The sequence below is a fragment of the Salmo trutta genome, unplaced genomic scaffold (genome assembly GCF_901001165.1).
Source record: "Salmo trutta unplaced genomic scaffold, fSalTru1.1, whole genome shotgun sequence".
Classification (NCBI taxonomy): Eukaryota; Metazoa; Chordata; class Actinopteri; order Salmoniformes; family Salmonidae; genus Salmo; species Salmo trutta.
In genome coordinates this window covers 346-24125 of record NW_021823446.1, presented here as the reverse complement: position 1 = coordinate 24125, position 23780 = coordinate 346, and the positions used below count along the sequence as shown (strand labels likewise).

Sequence of the window (23780 nt, the reverse complement as noted above, 5' to 3'; positions counted from 1 at the left end):
AGTAGAACAGGTTTGTGAACCCAGGACCAGCTGGATGAGGGTCCTGAGGCTTCAGTGTGTTAGTAGAACAGGTTTGTGAACCCAGGACCAGCTGGATGAGGGTCCTGAGGCTTCAGTGTGTTAGTAGAACAGGTTTGTGAACCCAGGACCAGCTGGATGAGGGTTCTGAGGCTTCAGTGTGTTAGTAGAACAGGTTTGTGAACCCAGGACCAGCTGGATGAGGGTCCTGAGGCTTCAGTGTGTTAGTAGAACAGGTTTGTGAACCCAGGACCAGCTGGATGAGGGTCCTGAGGCTTCAGTGTGTTAGTAGAACAGGTTTGTGAACCCAGGACCAGCTGGATGAGGGTTCGGAGGCTTCAGTGTGTTAGTAGAACAGGTTTGTGAACTCAGCCCCAGGACCAGCTGGATGAGGGTCCTGAGGCTTCAGTGTGTTAGTAGAACAGGTTTGTGAACTCAGCCCCAGGACCAGCTGGATGAGGGTTCTGAGGCTTCAGTGTGTTAGTAGAACAGGTTTGTGAACTCAGCCCCAGGACCAGCTGGATGAGGGGACTATTTTCTTTGCTCAGCTCTTGGTATCGCAGGGCTTGGTAATGATATGAGAGGTATTGTAGGGCTTGGTAATGATGTGAGAGGTATTGCAGGGCTTGGTAATGATATGAGAGGTATTGCAGGGCTTGGTAATGATATGAGAGGTATTGCAGGGCTTGGTAATGATGTGAGAGGTATTGTAGGGCTTGGTAATGATATGAGAGGTATTGCAGGGCTTGGTAATGATGTGAGAGGTATTGTAGGGCTTGGTAATGATGTGAGAGGTATTGCAGGGCTTGGTAATGATGTGAGAGGTATTGCAGGGCTTGGTAATGATATGAGAGGTATTACAGGGCTTGGTAATGATGTGAGAGGTATTGTAGGGCTTGGTAATGATGTGAGAGGTATTGCAGGGCTTGGTAATGATGTGAGAGGTATTGTAGGGCTTGGTAATGATGTGAGAGGTATTGTAGGGCTTGGTAATGATATGAGAGGTATTGCAGGGCTTGGTAATGATATGAGAGGTATTGTAGGGCTTGGTAATGATGTGAGAGGTATTGCAGGGCTTGGTAATGATGTGAGAGGTATTGCAGGGCTTGGTAATGATGTGAGAGGTATTGCAGGGCTTGGTAATGATATGAGAGGTATTGCAGGGCTTGGTAATGAAATGAGAGGTATTGTAGGGCTTGGTAATGATGTGAGAGGTATTGCAGGGCTTGGTAATGATGTGAGAGGTATTGCAGGGCTTGGTAATGATGTGAGAGGTATTGCAGGGCTTGGTAATGATATGAGAGGTATTGTAGGGCTTGGTAATGATGTGAGAGGTATTGCAGGGCTTGGTAATGAAATGAGAGGTATTGCAGGGCTTGGTAATGAAATGAGAGGTATTGCAGGGCTTGGTAATGAAATGAGAGGTATTGCAGGGCTTGGTAATGATATGAGAGGTATTGCAGGGCTTGGTAATGATATGAGAGGTATTACAGGGCTTGGTAATGATATGAGAGGTATTGCAGGGCTTGGTAATGATATGAGAGGTATTGCAGGGCTTGGTAATGATATGAGAGGTATTGTAGGGCTTGGTAATGATATGAGAGGTATTGCAGGGCTTGGTAATGATATGAGAGGTATTACAGGGCTTGGTAATGATATGAGAGGTATTGCAGGGCTTGGTAATGATATGAGAGGTATTGCAGGGCTTGGTAATGATATGAGAGGTATTGCAGGGCTTGGTAATGATGTGAGAGGTATTACAGGGCTTGGTAATGATATGAGAGGTATTGTAGGGCTTGGTAATGATGTGAGAGGTATTGCAGGGCTTGGTAATGATGTGAGAGGTATTGCAGGGCTTGGTAATGATATGAGAGGTATTGCAGGGCTTGGTAATGATATGAGAGGTATTGCAGGGCTTGGTAATGATGTGAGAGGTATTACAGGGCTTGGTAATGATATGAGAGGTATTGTAGGGCTTGGTAATGATGTGAGAGGTATTGCAGGGCTTGGTAATGATGTGAGAGGTATTGCAGGGCTTGGTAATGATGTGAGAGGTATTGCAGGGCTTGGTAATGATATGAGAGGTATTGCAGGGCTTGGTAATGAAATGAGAGGTATTGTAGGGCTTGGTAATGATGTGAGAGGTATTGCAGGGCTTGGTAATGATGTGAGAGGTATTGCAGGGCTTGGTAATGATGTGAGAGGTATTGCAGGGCTTGGTAATGAAATGAGAGGTATTGCAGGGCTTGGTAATGAAATGAGAGGTATTGCAGGGCTTGGTAATGATGTGAGAGGTATTGCAGGGCTTGGTAATGATATGAGAGGTATTGTAGGGCTTGGTAATGATGTGAGAGGTATTGTAGGGCTTGGTAATGATGTGAGAGGGGGTCACTGTATTTTAGATGTTTCCAAAACTTAATTGCTCTTTTTTGAGTTTTTATTATTAGTGGATATTGGCCTAAATCTGCCCTGCATGCATTGTTTGTCGTTTTCCTCTGGAGATGTAGGAGAATCTTACAGAACTCTGCATGCAGGGTTTCAATGGGGTGTTTGTCCCATCTGATATCTCTTTCTCTTTCTCAGGACCCTGTGTATGGTAAAGGAAAGCTGGCTGAGATACAAGGCCTTATTCTGGGTATGCTGGAGACCTTCAACTATGAACAGGTAACTGTGTGTGTCTGTTGTTAAAGGCTTTACTGCGAAAAAGGCTTTACGGCGAAAGCATAAAGTTAGATTATGTTAAGACAGGTACAACACAAGAAAAACCACACAGCCATTTTCCAAGCAGGAGAGGGGTCACAAATACCAGAAATTCAGCTATAATTAAGCACTAACCTTTGACGATCTTCATCAAATGACACTCATAGGACTCAATGTTAGACAATACATGTATGTTAGCATTATAAATATTCACTTACCTTCGATGATCTTCATCAGAAGGCACTTCCAGGAATCCCAGGTCCACAATAAATGTTGTTTTGTTCGATAAAGTCCATAATTTATGTCCAAATACCTCCTTGTTGTTTGCGCGTTCAGTAAGCTACTCCAAATGTAGGAAGCACGCCCAAAATTGCTCAACGAAAAGTAAAAAAAGAGTTCTATTTACGTTCGTTGAAACATGTCAAACGTTGTATAACATCAATCTTTAGGGCCTTTTTAACATAAAACTTCAATAATATTCCAACCGGACGATTCCAATGTCTTGAAAAATGTTTTGGAACACAGATACCTCATCACGTGAACGCGCGCCACAAAACTCATGTCATTTTCTGAGTCACCAACTTCCCGGCCTTCTTGTTCGCTCTCTGTTCACTGCAAAAGCCTGAAACTAGGTTCTAAAGACTGTTGACATCTAGTGGACGCCTTAGGAAGTGCAAAATGAACCCTAAGTCACTGTGTGTTAGATAGGCAATGATTTGAAAAGACTACAAGCACCAGATTTCCCACTTCCTGGTTGAATATTTCTCAGGTTTTTGCCTGCCATATGAGTTATTTTATACTCACAGACATCATTCAAACATTTTTAGAAACTTCAGAGTGTTTTCTATCCAAATATACGAATAATATGCATATTCTAGTTCCTGGGCTCGAGCAGTAGGCTGTTTTAATTTGGGTACGTTTTTCATCTGGCCGTGAAAATATTGCCCCCTACCCTAGAGAAGTTAACTTACTGAAGGGTGTGTCTGTGTGTCTGTTGTTAACTTACTGAAGGGTGTGTCTGTGTGTGTCTGTTGTTAACTTACTGAAGGGTGTGTCTGTGTGTCTGTTGTTAACTTACTGAAGGGTGTCTGTGTGTGTCTGTTGTTAACTTACTGAAGGGTGTGTCTGTGTGTGTCTGTTGTTAACTTACTGAAGGATGTGTCTGTGTGTCTGTTGTTAACTTACAGAAGGGTGTGTCTGTGTGCCTGTTGTTAACTTACAGAAGGGTGTGTCTGTGTGTCTGTTGTTAACTTACTGAAGGATGTGTCTGTGTGCCTGTTGTTAACTTACTGAAGGGTGTGTCTGTGTGCCTGTTGTTAACTTACTGAAGGGTGTGTCTGTGTGTGTCTGTTGTTAACTTACAGAAGGGTGTGTGTGTGTGTCTGTTGTTAACTTACTGAAGGGTGTGTCTGTGTGCCTGTTGTTAACTTACTGAAGGGTGTGTCTGTGTGTGTCTGTTGTTAACTTACAGAAGGGTGTGTGTGTGTGTCTGTTGTTAACTTACTGAAGGGTGTGTCTGTGTGCCTGTTGTTAACTTACTGAAGGGTGTGTCTGTGTGTGTCTGTTGTTAACTTACAGAAGGGTGTGTGTGTGTGTCTGTTGTTAACTTACTGAAGGGTGTGTCTGTGTGCCTGTTGTTAACTTACAGAAGGATGTGTCTGTGTGTGTCTGTTGTTAACTTACAGAAGGATGTGTGTGTGTGAGAGAGAGAACTACTGAAGCTAAACCCTAGTGAGGCTTGGTGTTAATTTCGCAGTGTGTTTCCAGACGCCTCTCTACTCACACTCACTGTTGATTAGTGTGTATCCTGCTCAGACAAGGTGTCCGTGTGTGTGTGTGTGTGCGTTAGACTCACTGTTGATAGTGTGTCCTGCCCAGATGGAGCTGGATTAATTAACACTCGTTAAGGCTGAGGCTCCAGATTACTCAGCCCCTCTCTCCAATGTTATTGTTTATGTCAGATTATTTAGTGTGTAGTGTGCATACTTTGTGTGTGTAGTGCATGTGTGTAGTGTGCGTACTTTGTGTAGTGTGTGTGCGTACATTGTGTGTAGTGTGTGTGTACATTGTGTGTAGTGTGTGTGTACATTGTGTGTAGTGTGTGTGTACATTGTGTGTAGTGTACGTACTTTGTGTGTAGTGTGTGTGTGTGTGTGTGTGTAGTGTACGTACTTTGTGTGTAGTGTGTGTGTGTACATTGTGTAGTGTGTGTGTGTACATTGTGTGTAGTGTGTGTACATTGTGTGTAGTGTGTGTGCGTACATTGTGTGTAGTGTGTGTACATTGTGTGTAGTGTGTGTGTGTACATTGTGTGTGTGTACATTGTGTGTAGTGTGTGTGTGTACATTGTGTGTAGTGTGTGTGTACTTTGTGTGTAGTGTGTGTGCGTACGTAATGTGTGTGTGTGTGTGTGTGTGTGTGTGTGTGTAGTCCAGTGCAGTCTCTCCTGGAGCCAAGCCAGAGTTGCTGTAGCTCATTCTTAGCACACACACATCTACACCACCATTCAACAGTTTTGTGGCACTTAGAAATGGCCTTGTTTTTGAAAGAAAAGCAAACATTTTTCCTGCAATAAAATAACATCAAATTGATCAGACATTGTAGACATTGTTAATGTTGTAACTGACTATTGTAGCTGGAAACGGCTGATTTTTAAGGGAATATCTACATCTTTTCGAACCCACAAATTCTGATGCTACAGATACTCAACTAGTCTAAAGGCCAGTTTTAGTGCTTCTTTAATCAGAACAACCATTTTCAGCTGTGCTAACATAATTGCAAAAGGGTTTTCTAATGATCAATTAGCGTTTTAAAATGATAAACTTGGATTAGCTAACACAACGGGCCATTGAAACACAGGAGTGATGGTTGCTGATAATGGGCCTCTGTACGCCTATGTAGATATTCCATAACAAATCTGCCGTTTCCAGCTACAATAGTCATTTACAACATTAACAATGTCTACACTGCATTTCTGATCAATTTGATGTTATTTTAATGGACCAAAAAATGTGCTTTTCTTTCAAAAACAAGGACATTTCTAAGTGACCCCAAACTTTTGAACGGTGGTGTATACACACACACACCAAGAGTGTGCAAAGCTGTCAAGGCAACGGGTGGGTACTTTGAAGAATCTCAAATATAAAATATATTTTGATTTGTTTAACACTTTTTTGGTTACTACATGATTCCATATGTGTTGTTTCAGTTGATGTCTTCACTATTATTCTACAATGTAGAAAGAAAAACCCTTGAATGAGGAGGTGTGTCCAAACTTCTGACTGGTACTGTACACATGTACAGTTGTTCAGAAACGCACACACACACACACACACACACACACACACACACACACACACACACACACACACACACACACACACACACACACCCACGACTACACAGTCTGCCAGAGAGCTGATGAAACGGTGTGAAACAAGTAGCACACACACACACACACACACACACACACACACACACACACACACGTTTCTCTCCAGCTCACTCAGGCAGAACTGGTTGAATTCACAGAGGGATGAAATGCCTGACTTTCCCTCTGAGGCTAAAGCTACTTTCCCCCATATCTCTCCTCTTCTTGAGTCCCATATGGCACCCTATTCCCTTTATAGTGCACTAGTGAAAAGTAGTTCACTACACTACATAAGGACAAGCTTGCCATTTGGGATGTAGACCTCTCTTCCCTCTTTTCCTCTCCCTCCTCTCTCTCCTCTCCTCCTTTTCCTCTCCCTCCTCTCTCTCCTCCTTTTCCTCTCCCTCCTCTCTCCTCCTTTTCCTCTCCCTCCTCTCTCCCCTCTCCTCCTTTTCCTCTCCCTCCTCTCTCTCCTCCTTTTCCTCTCCCTCCTCTCTCTCCTCCTTTTCCTCTCCCTCCTCTCTCTCCTCCTTTTCCTCTCCCTCCTCTCTCTCCTCTCCTCCTTTTCCTCTCCCTCCTCTCTCTCCTCTCCTCCTTTTCCTCTCCCCTCCTCTCTCTCCTCTCCCCTCCTTCCTTCCTCCTCTCCTCCATCTTTTCCCCTCCTTTCCTCCAGTCTTCTCTGACATTGAGAAATGACAGGACAGTCCATAGGAGGATAAGTGAATAGCTCTCAGCATTGCCTCTCCCACATGAAAGTGAAATAGAACTGTGTGAACTAGAGTGGTACTGTGTCAATGGCAGGCCTCCTCTCTCCCTCCCTGAGGCCTCCTCTCTCCCTCCTCTCTCTCTCCCTCCTCTCTCCCTCCCTCCTCTCTCCCTCCCTGAGGCCTCCTCTCTCACTCCCTGAGGCCTCCTCTCTCCCTCCTCTCTCCCTCCCTGAGGCCTCCTCTCTCCCTCCGAGGCCTCCAGTACTATTTAACATGCTGAGAGAGTAGAGAGGATGACTGGTGGGTTGTACAGTACTATTTAACATGCTGAGAGAGTATAGAGGATGACTGGTGGGTTGTACAGTACTATTTAACATGCTGAGAGAGTAGAGAGGATGACTGGTGGGTTGTACGGTACTATTTAACATGCTGAGAGAGTAGAGAGGATGACTGGTGGGTTGTACAGTACTATTTAACATGCTGAGAGAGTAGAGAGGATGACTGGTGGGTTGTACAGTACTATTTAACATGCTGAGAGAGTAGAGAGGATGACTGGTGGGTTGTACAGTACTATTTAACATGCTGAGAGAGTAGAGAGGATGACTGGTGGGTTGTACAGTACTATTTAACATGCTGAGAGAGTAGAGAGGATGACTGGTGGGTTGTACAGTACTATTTAACATGCTGAGAGAGTAGAGAGGATGACTGGTGGGTTGTACAGTACTATTTAACATGCTGAGAGAGTATAGAGGATGACTGGTGGGTTGTACGGTACTATTTAACATGCTGAGAGAGTAGAGAGGATGACTGGTGGGTTGTACAGTACTATTTAACATGCTGAGAGAGTAGAGAGGATGACTGGTGGGTTGTACAGTACTATTTAACATGCTGAGAGAGTAGAGAGGATGACTGGTGGGTTGTACAGTACTATTTAACATGCTGAGAGAGTAGAGAGGATGACTGGTGGGTTGTACAGTACTATTTAACATGCTGAGAGAGTAGAGAGGATGACTGGTGGGTTGTACAGTACTATTTAACATGCTGAGAGAGTAGAGAGGATGACTGGTGGGTTGTACAGTACTATTTAACATGCTGAGAGAGTAGAGAGGATGACTGGTGGGTTGTACAGTACTATTTAACATGCTGAGAGAGTAGAGGATGACTGGTGGGTTGTACAGTACTATTTAACATGCTGAGAGAGTAGAGAGGATGACTGGTGGGTTGTACAGTACTATTTAACATGCTGAGAGAGTAGAGAGGATGACTGGTGGGTTGTACAGTACTATTTAACATGCTGAGAGAGTAGAGAGGATGACTGGTGGGTTGTACAGTACTATTTAACATGCTGAGAGAGTAGAGAGGATGACTGGTGGGTTGTACAGTACTATTTAACATGCTGAGAGAGTAGAGAGGATGACTGGTGGGTTGTACAGTACTATTTAAACATGCTGAGAGAGTAGAGAGGATGACTGGTGGGTTGTACAGTACTATTTAACATGCTGAGAGAGTAGAGAGGATGACTGGTGGGTTGTACAGTACTATTTAACATGCTGAGAGAGTAGAGAGGATGACTGGTGGGTTGTACAGTACTATTTAACATGCTGAGAGAGTAGAGAGGATGACTGGTGGGTTGTACAGTACTATTTAACATGATGAGAGAGTAGAGAGGATGACTGGTGGGTTGTACAGTACTATTTAACATGCTGAGAGAGTAGAGAGGATGACTGGTGGGTTGTACAGTACTATTTAACATGCTGAGAGAGTAGAGAGGATGACTGGTGGGTTGTACAGTACTATTTAACATGCTGAGAGAGTAGAGAGGATGACTGGTGGGTTGTACAGTACTATTTAACATGCTGAGAGAGTAGAGAGGATGACTGGTGGGTTGTACAGTACTATTTAACATGCTGAGAGAGTAGAGAGGATGACTGGTGGGTTGTACAGTACTATTTAACATGCTGAGAGAGTAGAGAGGATGACTGGTGGGTTGTACAGTACTATTTAACATGCTGAGAGAGTAGAGAGGATGACTGGTGGGTTGTACAGTACTATTTAACATGCTGAGAGAGTAGAGAGGATGACTGGTGGGTTGTACAGTACTATTTAACATGCTGAGAGAGTAGAGAGGATGACTGGTGGGTTGTACAGTACTATTTAACATGCTGAGAGAGTAGAGAGGATGACTGGTGGGTTGTACAGTACTATTTAACATGCTGAGAGAGTAGAGAGGATGACTGGTGGGTTGTACAGTACTATTTAACATGCTGAGAGACTAGAGAGGATGACTGGTGGGTTGTACAGTACTATTTAACATGCTGAGAGAGTAGAGAGGATGACTGGTGGGTTGTACAGTACTATTTAACATGCTGAGAGAGTAGAGAGGATGACTGGTGGGTTGTACAGTACTATTTAACATGCTGAGAGAGTATAGAGGATGACTGGTGGGTTGTACAGTACTATTTAACATGCTGAGAGAGTATAGAGGATGACTGGTGGGTTGTACAGTACTATTTAACATGCTGAGAGAGTAGAGAGGATGACTGGTGGGTTGTACGTACTATTTAACATGCTGAGAGAGTAGAGAGGATGACTGGTGGGTTGTACAGTACTATTTAACATGCTGAGAGAGTAGAGAGGATGACTGGTGGGTTGTACAGTACTATTTAACATGCTGAGAGAGTAGAGAGGATGACTGGTGGGTTGTACAGTACTATTTAACATGCAGAGAGGGATGACTGGTGGGTTGTACAGTACTATTTAACATGCTGAGAGAGTAGAGAGGATGACTGGTGGGTTGTACAGTACTATTTAACATGCTGAGAGAGTAGAGAGGATGACTGGTGGGTTGTACAGTACTATTTAACATGCTGAGAGAGTAGAGAGGATGACTGGTGGGTTGTACAGTACTATTTAACATGCTGAGAGAGTAGAGAGGATGACTGGTGGGTTGTACAGTACTATTTAACATGCTGAGAGAGTAGAGAGGATGACTGGTGGGTTGTACAGTACTATTTAACATGCTGAGAGAGTAGAGAGGATGACTGGTGGGTTGTACAGTACTATTTAACATGCTGAGAGAGTAGAGAGGATGACTGGTGGGTTGTACAGTACTATTTAACATGCTGAGAGAGTAGAGAGGATGACTGGTGGGTTGTACAGTACTATTTAACATGCTGAGAGAGTAGAGAGGATGACTGGTGGGTTGTACAGTACTATTTAACATGCTGAGAGAGTAGAGAGGATGACTGGTGGGTTGTACAGTACTATTTAACATGCTGAGAGAGTAGAGAGGATGACTGGTGGTTGTACAGTACTATTTAACATGCTGAGAGAGTAGAGAGGATGACTGGTGGGTTGTACAGTACTATTTAACATGCTGAGAGAGTAGAGAGGATGACTGGTGGGTTGTACAGTACTATTTAACATGCTGAGAGAGTAGAGAGGATGACTGGTGGGTTGTACAGTACTATTTAACATGCTGAGAGAGTAGAGAGGATGACTGGTGGGTTGTACAGTACTATTTAACATGCTGAGAGAGTAGAGAGGATGACTGGTGGGTTGTACAGTACTATTTAACATGCTGAGAGAGTAGAGAGGATGACTGGTGGGTTGTACAGTACTATTTAACATGCTGAGAGAGTAGAGAGGATGACTGGTGGGTTGTACAGTACTATTTAACATGCTGAGAGAGTAGAGAGGATGACTGGTGGGTTGTACAGTACTATTTAACATGCTGAGAGAGTATAGAGGATGACTGGTGGGTTGTACGGTACTATTTAACATGCTGAGAGAGTAGAGAGGATGACTGGTGGGTTGTACAGTACTATTTAACATGCTGAGAGAGTAGAGAGGATGACTGGTGGGTTGTACAGTACTATTTAACATGCTGAGAGAGTAGAGAGGATGACTGGTGGGTTGTACAGTACTATTTAACATGCTGAGAGAGTATAGAGGATGACTGGTGGGTTGTACAGTACTATTTAACATGCTGAGAGAGTAGAGAGGATGACTGGTGGGTTGTACAGTACTATTTAACATGCTGAGAGAGTAGAGAGGATGACTGGTGGGTTGTACAGTACTATTTAACATGCTGAGAGAGTAGAGAGGATGACTGGTGGGTTGTACAGTACTATTTAACATGCTGAGAGAGTAGAGAGGATGACTGGTGGGTTGTACGGTACTATTTAACATGCTGAGAGAGTAGAGAGGATGACTGGTGGGTTGTACAGTACTATTTAACATGCTGAGAGACTAGAGAGGATGACTGGTGGGTTGTACAGTACTATTTAACATGCTGAGAGAGTAGAGAGGATGACTGGTGGGTTGTACAGTACTATTTAACATGCTGAGAGAGTAGAGAGGATGACTGGTGGGTTGTACAGTACTATTTAACATGCTGAGAGACTAGAGAGGATGACTGGTGGGTTGTACAGTACTATTTAACATGCTGAGAGAGTAGAGAGGATGACTGGTGGGGTTGTACAGTACTATTTAACATGCTGAGAGAGTAGAGAGGATGACTGGTGGGTTGTACAGTACTATTTAACATGCTGAGAGAGTAGAGAGGATGACTGGTGGGTTGTACAGTACTATTTAACATGCTGAGAGACTAGAGAGGATGACTGGTGGGTTGTACAGTACTATTTAACATGCTGAGAGAGTAGAGAGGATGACTGGTGGGTTGTACTGTACTATTTAACATGCTGAGAGAGTAGAGAGGATGACTGGTGGGTTGTACAGTACTATTTAACATGCTGAGAGAGTAGAGAGGATGACTGGTGGGTTGTACAGTACTATTTAACATGCTGAGAGAGTAGAGAGGATGACTGGTGGGTTGGTACAGTACTATTTAACATGCTGAGAGAGTAGAGAGGATGACTGGTGGGTTGTACAGTACTATTTAACATGCTGAGAGAGTAGAGAGGATGACTGGTGGGTTGTACAGTACTATTTAACATGCTGAGAGAGTAGAGAGGATGACTGGTGGGTTGTACAGTACTATTTAACATGCTGAGAGAGTAGAGAGGATGACTGGTGGGTTGTACGGTACTATTTAACATGCTGAGAGAGTAGAGAGGATGACTGGTGGGTTGTACAGTACTATTTAACATGCTGAGAGAGTAGAGAGGATGACTGGTGGGTTGTACAGTACTATTTAACATGCTGAGAGAGTAGAGAGGATGACTGGTGGGTTGTACAGTACTATTTAACATGCTGAGAGAGTAGAGAGGATGACTGGTGGGTTGTACAGTACTATTTAACATGCTGAGAGAGTAGAGAGGATGACTGGTGGGTTGTACAGTACTATTTAACATGCTGAGAGAGTAGAGAGGATGACTGGTGGGTTGTACAGTACTATTTAACATGCTGAGAGAGTAGAGAGGATGACTGGTGGGTTGTACAGTACTATTTAACATGCTGAGAGAGTAGAGAGGATGACTGGTGGGTTGTACAGTACTATTTAACATGCTGAGAGAGTAGAGAGGATGACTGGTGGGTTGTACAGTACTATTTAACATGCTGAGAGAGTAGAGAGGATGACTGGTGGGTTGTACAGTACTATTTAACATGCTGAGAGAGTAGAGAGGATGACTGGTGGGTTGTACAGTACTATTTAACATGCTGAGAGAGTAGAGAGGATGACTGGGGGGTTGTACAGTACTATTTAACATGCTGAGAGAGTAGAGAGGATGACTGGTGGGTTGTACAGTACTATTTAACATGCTGAGAGAGTAGAGAGGATGACTGGTGGGTTGTACAGTACTATTTAACATGCTGAGAGAGTAGAGAGGATGACTGGTGGGTTGTACAGTACTATTTAACATGCTGAGAGAGTAGAGAGGATGACTGGTGGGTTGTACAGTACTATTTAACATGCTGAGAGAGTAGAGAGGATGACTGGTGGGTTGTACAGTACTATTTAACATGCTGAGAGAGTAGAGAGGATGACTGGTGGGTTGTACAGTACTATTTAACATGCTGAGAGAGTAGAGAGGATGACTGGTGGGTTGTACAGTACTATTTAACATGCTGAGAGAGTAGAGAGGATGACTGGTGGGTTGTACAGTACTATTTAACATGCTGAGAGAGTAGAGAGGATGACTGGTGGGTTGTACAGTACTATTTAACATGCTGAGAGAGTAGAGAGGATGACTGGTGGGTTGTACAGTACTATTTAACATGCTGAGAGAGTAGAGAGGATGACTGGTGGGTTGTACAGTACTATTTAACATGCTGAGAGAGTAGAGAGGATGACTGGTGGGTTGTACAGTACTATTTAACATGCTGAGAGAGTAGAGAGGATGACTGGTGGGTTGTACAGTACTATTTAACATGCTGAGAGAGTAGAGAGGATGACTGGTGGGTTGTACAGGTAGATTAGCTAGAGAGTAGAGGATGACTGGTGGGTTGTACAGTACTATTTAACATGCTGAGAGAGTAGAGAGGATGACTGGTGGGTTGTACAGTACTATTTAACATGCTGAGAGAGTAGAGAGGATGACTGGTGGGTTGTACAGTACTATTTAACATGCTGAGAGAGTAGAGAGGATGACTGGTGGGTTGTACAGTACTATTTAACATGCTGAGAGAGTAGAGAGGATGACTGGTGGGTTGTACAGTACTATTTAACATGCTGAGAGAGTAGAGAGGATGACTGGTGGGTTGTACAGTACTATTTAACATGCTGAGAGAGTATAGAGGATGACTGTGGGTTGTACAGTACTATTTAACATGCTGAGAGAGAGTAGAGAGGATGACTGGTGGGTTGTACAGTACTATTTAACATGCTGAGAGAGTAGAGAGGATGGTGGGTTGTACAGTAATAATTAATGTGAGAGCTTAGAGAGGATGACTGGTGGGTTGTACAGTACTATTTAACATGCTGAGAGAGTAGAGAGGATGACTGGTGGGTTGTACAGTACTATTTAACATGCTGAGAGAGTAGAGAGGATGACTGGTGGGTTGTACAGTACTATTTAACATGCTGAGAGAGTAGAGAGGATGACTGGTGGGTTGTACAGTACTATTTAACATGCTGAGAGAGTAGAGAGGATGACTGGTGGGTTGTACAGTACTATTTAACATGCTGAGAGAGTAGAGAGGATGACTGGTGGGTTGTTAAGTACTATTTAACATGCTGAGAGAGTAGAGAGGATGACTGGTGGGTTGTACAGTACTATTTAACATGCTGAGAGAGTAGAGAGGATGACTGGTGGGTTGTACAGTACTATTTAACATGCGGAGAGAGTAGAGAGGATGACTGGTGGGTTGTACAGTACTATTTAACATGCTGAGAGAGTAGAGAGGATGACTGGTGGGTTGTACAGTACTATTTAACATGCTGAGAGAGTAGAGAGGATGACTGGTGGGTTGTACAGTACTATTTAACATGCTGAGAGAGTAGAGAGGATGACTGGTGGGTTGTACAGTACTATTTAACATGCTGAGAGAGTAGAGAGGATGACTGGTGGGTTGTACAGTACTATTTAACATGCTGAGAGAGTAGAGAGGATGACTGGTGGGTTGTACAGTACTATTTAAACATGCTGAGAGAGTAGAGAGGATGACTGGTGGGTTGTACAGTACTATTTAACATGCTGAGAGAGTAGAGAGGATGACTGGTGGTTGTACAGTACTATTTAACATGCTGAGAGAGTAGAGAGGATGACTGGTGGGTTGTACAGTACTATTTAACATGCTGAGAGAGTAGAGAGGATGACTGGTGGGTTGTACAGTACTATTTAACATGCTGAGAGAGTAGAGAGGATGACTGGTGGGTTGTACAGTACTATTTAACATGCTGAGAGAGTAGAGAGGATGACTGTGGGTTGTACAGTACTATTTAACATGCTGAGAGAGTAGAGAGGATGACTGGTGGGTTGTACAGTACTATTTAACATGCTGAGAGAGTAGAGAGGATGACTGGTGGGTTGTACAGTACTATTTAACATGCTGAGAGAGTAGAGAGGATGACTGGTGGGTTGTACAGTACTATTTAACATGCTGAGAGAGTAGAGAGGATGATGGTGGGTTGTACAGTACTATTAACATGCTGAGAGAGTAGAGAGGATGACTGGTGGGTTGTACAGTACTATTTAACATGCTGAGAGAGTAGAGAGGATGACTGGTGGGTTGTACAGTACTATTTAACATGCTGAGAGAGTAGAGAGGATGACTGGTGGGTTGTACAGTACTATTTAAACATGCTGAGAGAGTAGAGAGGATGACTGGTGGGTTGTACAGTACTATTTAACATGCTGAGAGAGTAGAGAGGATGACTGGTGGGTTGTACAGTACTATTAACATGCTGAGAGAGTAGAGAGGATGACTGGTGGGTTGTACAGTACTATTTAACATGCTGAGAGAGTAGAGAGGATGACTGGTGGGTTGTACAGTACTATTTAACATGCTGAGAGAGTAGAGAGGATGACTGGTGGGTTGTACAGTACTATTTAACATGCTGAGAGAGTAGAGAGGATGACTGGTGGGTTGTACAGTACTATTAACATGCTGAGAGAGTAGAGAGGATGACTGGTGGGTTGTACAGTACTATTTAACATGCTGAGAGAGTAGAGAGGATGACTGGTGGGTTGTACAGTACTATTTAACATGCTGAGAGAGTAGAGAGGATGACTGGTGGGTTGTACAGTACTATTTAACATGCTGAGAGAGTAGAGAGGATGACTGGTGGGTTGTACAGTACTATTTAAACATGCTGAGAGAGTAGAGAGGATGACTGGTGGGTTGTACAGTACTATTTAACATGCTGAGAGAGTAGAGAGGATGACTGGTGGGTTGTACAGTACTATTTAACATGCTGAGAGAGTAGTAGAGGATGACTGGTGGGTTGTACAGTACTATTTAACATGCTGAGAGAGTATAGAGGATGACTGGTGGGTTGTACAGTACTATTTAACATGCTGAGAGAGTAGAGAGGATGACTGGTGGGTTGTACAGTACTATTTAACATGCTGAGAGAGTAGAGAGGATGACTGGTGGGTTGTACAGTACTATTTACATGCTGAGAGAGTAGAGAGGATGACTGGTGGGGTTGTACAGTACTATTAACATGCTGAGAGAAGTAGAGAGGATGACTGGTGGGTTGTACAGTACTATTTAACATGCTGAGAGAGTATAGAGGATGACTGGTGGGTTGTACAGTACTATTTAACATGCTGAGAGAGTAGAGAGGATGACTGGTGGGTTGTACAGTACTATTTAACATGCTGAGAGAGTAGAGGATGACTGGTGGGTTGTACAGTACTTGTAACATGCTGAGAGAGTATAGAGGAGACTGGTGGGTTGTACAGTACTATTTAACATGCTGAGAGAGTAGAGAGGATGACTGGTGGGTTGTACAGTACTATTTAACATGCTGAGAGAGGTAGAGAGGAATGACTGGTGGGTTGTACCAGTACTATTTAACATGCTGAGAGAGTAGAGAGGATGACTGGTGGGTTGTACAGTACTATTTAACATGCTGAGAGAGGATGACTGGTGGGTTGTACAGTACTATTTAACATGCTGAGAGAGTAGAGAGGATGACTGGTGGGTTGTACAGTACTATTTAACATGCTGAGAGAGTAGAGAGGATGGACTGGTGGGTTGTACAGTACTATTTAACATGCTGAGAGAGTAGAGAGGATGACTGGTGGGTTGTACAGTACTATTTAACATGCTGAGAGAGTAGAGAGGATGACTGGTGGGTTGTACAGTACTATTTAACATGCTGAGAGAGTTAGAGAGGATGACTGGTGGGTTGTACAGTACTATTTAACATGCTGAGAGAGTAGAGAGGATGACTGGTGGGTTGTACAGTACTATTTAACATGCTGAGAGAGTAGAGAGGATGACTGGTGGGTTGTACAGTACTATTTACATGCTGAGAGAGTAGAGAGGATGACTGGTGGGTTGTACAGTACTATTTAACATGCTGAGAGAGTAGAGAGGATGACTGGTGGGTTGTACAGTACTATTTAAACATGCTGAGAGAGTAGAGAGGATGACTGGTGGGTTGTACAGTACTATTTAACATGCTGAGAGAGTAGAGAGGATGACTGGTGGGTTGTACAGTACTATTTAACATGCTGAGAGAGTAGAGAGGATGACTGGTGGGTTGTACCAGTACTATTTAACATGCTGAGAGAGTAAGAGGATGACTGGTGGGTTGTACAGTACTATTTAACATGCTGAGAGAGTAGAGAGGATGACTGGTGGGTTGTACAGTACTATTTAACATGCTGAGAGAGTAGAGAGGATGACTGGTGGGTTGTACAGTACTATTTAACATGCTGAGAGAGTAGAGAGGATGACTGGTGGGTTTGTACAGTACTATTTTAACATGCTGAGAGAGTAGAGAGGATGACTGGTGGGTTGTACAGTACTATTTAACATGCTGAGAGAGTAGAGAGGATGACTGGTGGTTGTACAGTACTATTTAACATGCTGAGAGAGTAGAGAGGATGACTGGTGGGTTGTACAGTACTATTTAACATGCTGAGAGAGTAGAGAGGATGACTGGTGGGTTGTACAGTACTATTTAACATGCTGAGAGAGTATAGAGGATGGACTGGTGGGTTGTACAGTACTATTTAACATGCTGAGAGAGTAGAGAGGATGACTGGTGGGTTGTACAGTACTATTTAACATGCTGAGAGAGTAGAGAGGATGACTGGTGGGTTGTACAGTACTATTTAACATGCTGAGAGAGTAGAGGAGGATGACTGGTGGGTTGTACAGTACTATTTAACATGCTGAGAGAGTAGAGAGAGACTGGTGGTTGTACAGTACTATTTAACATGCTGAGAGAGTAGAGAGGATGACTGGTGGGTTGTACAGTACTATTTAACATGCTGAGAGTAGAGAGTGACTGGTGGGTTGTCAGTACTATTTAACATGCTGAGAGAGTAGAGAGGATGACTGGTGGGTTGTACAGTACTATTTAACCTGCTGAGAGAGTAGAGAGGATGACTGGTGGGTTGTACAGTACTATTTAACATGCTGAGAGAGTAGAGGAGGATGGACTGGTGGGTTGTACAGTTACTATTTAACATTGCTGAGGAGGAGTAGAGAGGATGACTGGTGGGTTGTACAGTACTATTTAACATGCTGAGGGAGTAGAGAGGATGACTGGTGGGTTGTACAGTACTATTTAACATGCTGAGAGAGTAGAGAGGATGACTGGTGGGTTGTACAGTACTATTTAACATGCTGAGAGAGTAGAGAGGATGACTGGTGGGTTGTACAGTACTATTTAACATGCTGAGAGAGTAGAGGGGAGGACTGGTGGGTTGTACAGTACTATTTACATGCTGAGAGAGTAGAGAGGATGACTGGTGGGTTGTACAGTACTATTTAACATGCTGAGAGAGTAGAGAGGATGATCGGGTGGGTTGTACAGTACTATTTAACATGCTGAGAGAGTAGAGAGGATGACTGGTGGGTTGTACAGTACTATTTAACATGCTGAGAGAGTAGAGAGGATGACTGGTGGGTTGTACAGTACTATTTAACATGCGGAGAGAGTAGAGAGGATTGACTGGTGGGTGCTACAGTACTATTTAACATGCTGAGAGAGTAGAGGATGACTGGTGGGTTGTACAGTACTATTTAACATGCGGGAGAGAGTAGAGAGGATGACTGGTGGTTGGTACAGTACTATTTAACATGCTGAGAGAGTAGAGAGGATGACTGGGGGTTGTACAGTACTATTTAACAATGCTGAGAGAGTAGAGAGGATGACTGGTGGGTGTACAGTACTATTTAACATGCTGAGAGAGTAGAGAGGATGACTGGTGGGTTGTACAGTACTATTTAAATGCTGAGAGAGTATAGAGGATGAATGGTGGGTTGTTTTTACAGTACTATTTAACATGCTGAGAGAGTAGAGAGGATGACTGGTGGGTTTGTCCAGTACTATTTAACATGCTGAGAGAGTAGAGAGGATGACTGGTGGGTTGTACAGTACTATTTAACATGCTGAGAGAGTAGAGAGGATGACTGGTGGGTTGTACAGTACTATTTACACATGCTGAGAGAGTAGAGAGGATGACTGGTGGGTTGTACAGTATATTTAACATGCTGAGAGAGTAGAGAGGATGACTGGTGGTGTTGTACAGTACTATTTAACATGCTGAGAGAGTAGAGAGGATGACTGGTGGGTTGTACAGTACTATTTAACATGCTGAGAGAGTAGAGAGGATGACTGGTGGGTTGTACAGTACTATTTAACATGCTGAGAGAGTAGAGAGGATGACTGGGTGGGTTGTACAGTACTATTTTAACCTGCGAGAGAGTAGAGAGGATGAATGGTGGGTTGTACAGTTACTATTTAACATGCTGAGAGAGTAGAGAGGATGACTGGTGGGTTGTACAGTACTATTTAACATGCTGAGAGTAGAGAGCGATGACTGGTGGGTTTGTACGTACTATTTAACATGCTGAGAGAGTAGAGAGGATGACTGTGGGTTGTACAGTACTATTTAACATGCTGAGAGAGAGAGGATGACTGGTGGGTTGTACAGTACTATTTAACATGCTGAGAGAGTAGAGAGGATGACTGGTGGGTTGTACAGTACTATTTAACATGCTGAGAGAGTAGAGAGGATGACTGGTGGGTTGTACAGTACTATTTAACATGCTGAGAGAGTAGAGGGATGACTGGTGGGTTGTACAGTACTATTTAACATGCTGAGAGAGTAGAGAGGATGACTGGTGGGTTGTACAGTACTATTTAACATGCTGAGAGAGTAGAGAGGATGACTGGTGGGTTGTACAGTACTATTTAACATGCTGAGAGAGTAGAGAGGATGACTGGTGGGTTGTACAGTACCTATTTAACATGCTGAGGAGAGTAGAGAGGATGACTGGTGGGTTGTACAGTACTATTTAACATGCTGAGTAGAGTAGAGAGGATGACCTGGTGGGTTGTACAGTACATTTAACATGCTGAGAGAGTAGAGAGGATGATGGTGGGTTGTACAGTACTATTTAACATGCTGAGAGAGTAGAGAGGATGACGGTGGGTTGTACAGTACTATTTAACCTGCTGAGAGAGTAGAGAGGATGAATGGTGGGTTGTACAGTACTATTTAACATGATGAGAGAGTAGAGAGTATTGACTGGTGGGTTGTACAGTACTATTTAACATGCTGAGAGAAGTAGAGAGGATGACTGGTGGGTTGTACAGTACTATTTAACATGAGGAGGAGAGTATAGAGGATGAATGGTGGGTTGTACAGTTACTATTTAACATGCTGAGAGAGTAGAGAGGATGATGGTGGGTTGTACAGTACATTCACATGCTGGAGAAGAGAGTAGGCGAGACTGGTGGGTTGTACAGTACTATTTAACATGCTGAGAGAGTAGAGAGGATGACTGGTGGGTTGTACAGTACTATTTAACATGCTGAGAGAGTAGAGAGGATGACTGGTGGGTTGTACAGTACTATTTAACATGCTGAGAGAGTAGAGAGGATGACTGGTGGGTTGTACAGTACTATTTAACATGCTGAGAGAGTAGAGAGGATGACTGGTGGGTGTACAGTACTATGAGCATGCCTGAGGAGTTAGAGAGGATGACTGGTGGGTTGTACAGTACTATTTATCATGCTGAGAGAGTAGATGAGGATGACTGGTGGGTTTGTACATGTAATATTTAACATGCTGTAGAGAGTAGAGAGGATGACTGGTGGGTGTACATTACTATTTAACATGCTGAGAGAGTAGAGAGGATGACGGTGGGTTGTACGTTACTATTTAACCATGCTGAGAGAGTAGAGAGGATGAACTGGTGGGTTGTACAGTACTATTTAACGATGCTGATGAGAGTAGAGGATGACTGGTGGGTTGTACAGTACTATTTACATGCTGAAGGAGTAGAGAGGATGACTGGTGGGTTGTACAAGTACTATTTCACATGCTGAGAGAGTAGAAGGGAATGACAGATTTGGTGTAATGTGTGATTCTGTGAGAGACTAATTTCCAGGGAAGAAAACAGTAAATCCAGTCACTCTTTCAGTCATTTGTCCAGAGCTAGAAACTGATCTGGGGTCAGGATACAATAAATCAAATCAAGTAATCCTCTCCCCCTCCCCCCAGACGCTACTGGAGACGACCACCAGTCTGTTGAAACCGTGACCTCCACTGGTCCCTGTCTCACCTGCGAGCGGCGGTCAGCAGGGGGCTCCACCCTCGCCAGGACACTGTAACATCTGTCCTGCAGCAGTACAAGAGACGTCAGGACAGCCCAGATGAAATCATCATATTCAGGTCATCACCACAACATTCACATCAACATGTGTTCTCTACAACCGCTTGATAGAGGATGAACGGTGTCAGAAGGTTTACAGTACAATGTTCTGATAGAGGATGAACGGTGTCAGATCTGTTTACAGTACAATGTTCTGATAGAGGATGAACGGTGTCAGATCTGTTTACAGTGCAATGTTCTGATAGAGGATGAACGGTGTCAGATATGTTTACAGTACAGTGTTCTGATAGAGGATGAACGGTGTCAGATCTGTTTACAGTACAGTGTTCTGATAGAGGATGAACGGTGTCAGATCTGTTTACAGTGCAATGTTCTGATAGAGGATGAACGGTGTCAGATCTGTTTACAGTACAGTGTTCTGATAGAGGATGAACGGTGTCAGATATGTTTACAGTACAGTGTTCTGATAGAGGATGAACGGTGTCAGATATGTTTACAGTACAGTGTTCTGATAGAGGATGAACAGTGTCAGATCTGTTTACAGTGCAATGTTCTGATAGAGGATGAACGGTTGTCAGATCCGTTTACAGTACAATGTTCTGATAGAGGATGAACGGTTGTCAGATCCGTTTACAGTACAATGTTCTGATAGAGGATGAACGGTGTCAGATATGTTTACAGTACAATGTTCTGATAGAGGATGAACGGTGTCAGATCCGTTTACAGTACAATGTTCTGATAGAGGATGAACGGTGTCAGATCTGTTTACAGTACAATGTTCTGATAGAGGATGAACGGTGTCAGAAGGTTTACAGTACAATGTTCTGATAGAGGATGAACGGTGTCAGATCTGTTTACAGTGCAATGTTCTGATAGAGGATGAACGGTGTCAGATATGTTTACAGTACAGTGTTCAGATAGAGGGGTGAACGGTGTCAGATCTGTTTACAGTACAGTGTTCTGATAGAGGATGAACGGTGTCAGATCTGTTTACAGTGCAATGTTCTGATAGAGGATGAACGGTGTCAGATAGGTTTACAGTACAGTGTTCTGATAGAGGATGAACGGTGTCAGATATGTTTACAGTACAATGTTCTGATAGAGGATGAACGGTGTCAGATATGTTTACAGTACAGTGTTTCTGATAGAGGGTGAACGGTGTCAGATCTGTTTACAGTACAGTGTTCTGATAGCGGATGAACGGTGTCAGATCTGTTTACAGTGCAATGTTCTGATAGAGGATGAACGGTGTCAGATCTGTTTACAGTACAGTGTTCTGATAGAGGATGAACGGTGTCAGATATGTTTACAGTACAGTGTTCTGATAGAGGATGAACGGTGTCAGATATGTTTACAGTACAGTGTTCTGATAGAGGATGAACAGTGTCAGATCTGTTTACAGTGCAATGTTCTGATAGAGGATGAACGGTGTCAGATCCGTTTACAGTACAATGTTCTGATAGAGGATGAACGGTGTCAGATCCGTTTACAGTACAATGTTCTGATAGAGGATGAACGGTGTCAGATATGTTTACAGTACAATGTTCTGATAGAGGATGAACGGTGTCAGATCCGTTTACAGTACAATGTTCTGATAGAGGATGAACGGTGTCAGATCTGTTTACAGTACAATGTTCTGATAGAGGATGAACTGGTGGTCAGAAGGTTACAGTACAAGTGTTCTGATAGAGGATGAACGGTGTCAGATCTGGTTTACAGTGCAATGTTCTGATAGAGGATGAACGGTGTCAGATATGTTTACAGTACAGTGTTCTGATAGAGGGTGAACGGTGTCAGATCTGTTTACAGTACAGTGTTCTGATAGAGGATGAACGGTGTCAGATCTGTTTACAGTGCAATGTTCTGATAGAGGATGAACGGTGTCAGATATGTTTAAGTACAATGTTCTGATAGAGGATGACGGTGTCAGATCCGTTTACCGTACAATGTTCTGATAGAGGATGAACGGTGTCAGATAGGTTTACAGTACAATGTTCTGAACCTGTCACCTCACTGAACATTTCCCAGGCTGGTGCTGTAGTGGAGGCTGTACACACGGTAATGCTGTTAACACCGTGTGTGTGTGTGTGTGTGTGTGTGTAGCTGCGGTCATCTGTACCACTGCCAGTGTCTGCAGCGGAAGGGGAGTGGCCACGCGGAGCCCAGGCTGCTGCAGGTCTGGAGCTGCTACAAGTGTATCTCCTCACAGAGAGGGAGGGGCAGGGTCACCACGGAGACCGGGAGGGGGCGGAGCACCTCCCTCGCACAGGTCAGTCAGTGACATCACACAGAGTATGACCTCTGACCTGTTAATGGGGTGGGTTGGTTGTGTGTTATTTTCTAGTAGCTGCTCGTGAGAGGCGGAGGAGAGACAGGCCATGTGCACACTGCCCACAAAATGAGGTGGAAACTGAGCTGCACTTCCTAACCTCCTGCCAAATGTATGACCATATTAGAGAGACATATTTCCCTCAGATTACACAGAACATAATTAGAAAACAAACCCAATTTTGATAAACTCCCATATCTACTGGGTGAAATACCACAGTGTGACATCACAGCAGCAAGATGTGTGACCTGTTGCCACAAGAAAAGGTCAACCAGTGAAGAACAAACACCATTGTAAATACAACCCATATTTATGTTGATTTATTTTCCATTTTGTACTTTAACCATTTGCACATCGTTACAACACTGCATATATACATAATATGACAGGCAGGGGGAGAGAGAGTGGGGCAGGGGGAGAGAGAGTGGGGCAGGGGGAGAGAGAG

The 23780-nt window shown here is 43.6% G+C and overlaps 1 pseudogene; it reads left to right on the top strand.

Annotated features, from left to right (window-relative positions):
- LOC115191023 (vacuolar protein sorting-associated protein 8 homolog) overlaps positions 1 to 23302 on the top strand; it is a 40408-nt pseudogene extending 17106 nt beyond the window's left edge.
- The last annotated feature ends 478 nt before the right edge of the window (positions 23303 to 23780 follow it).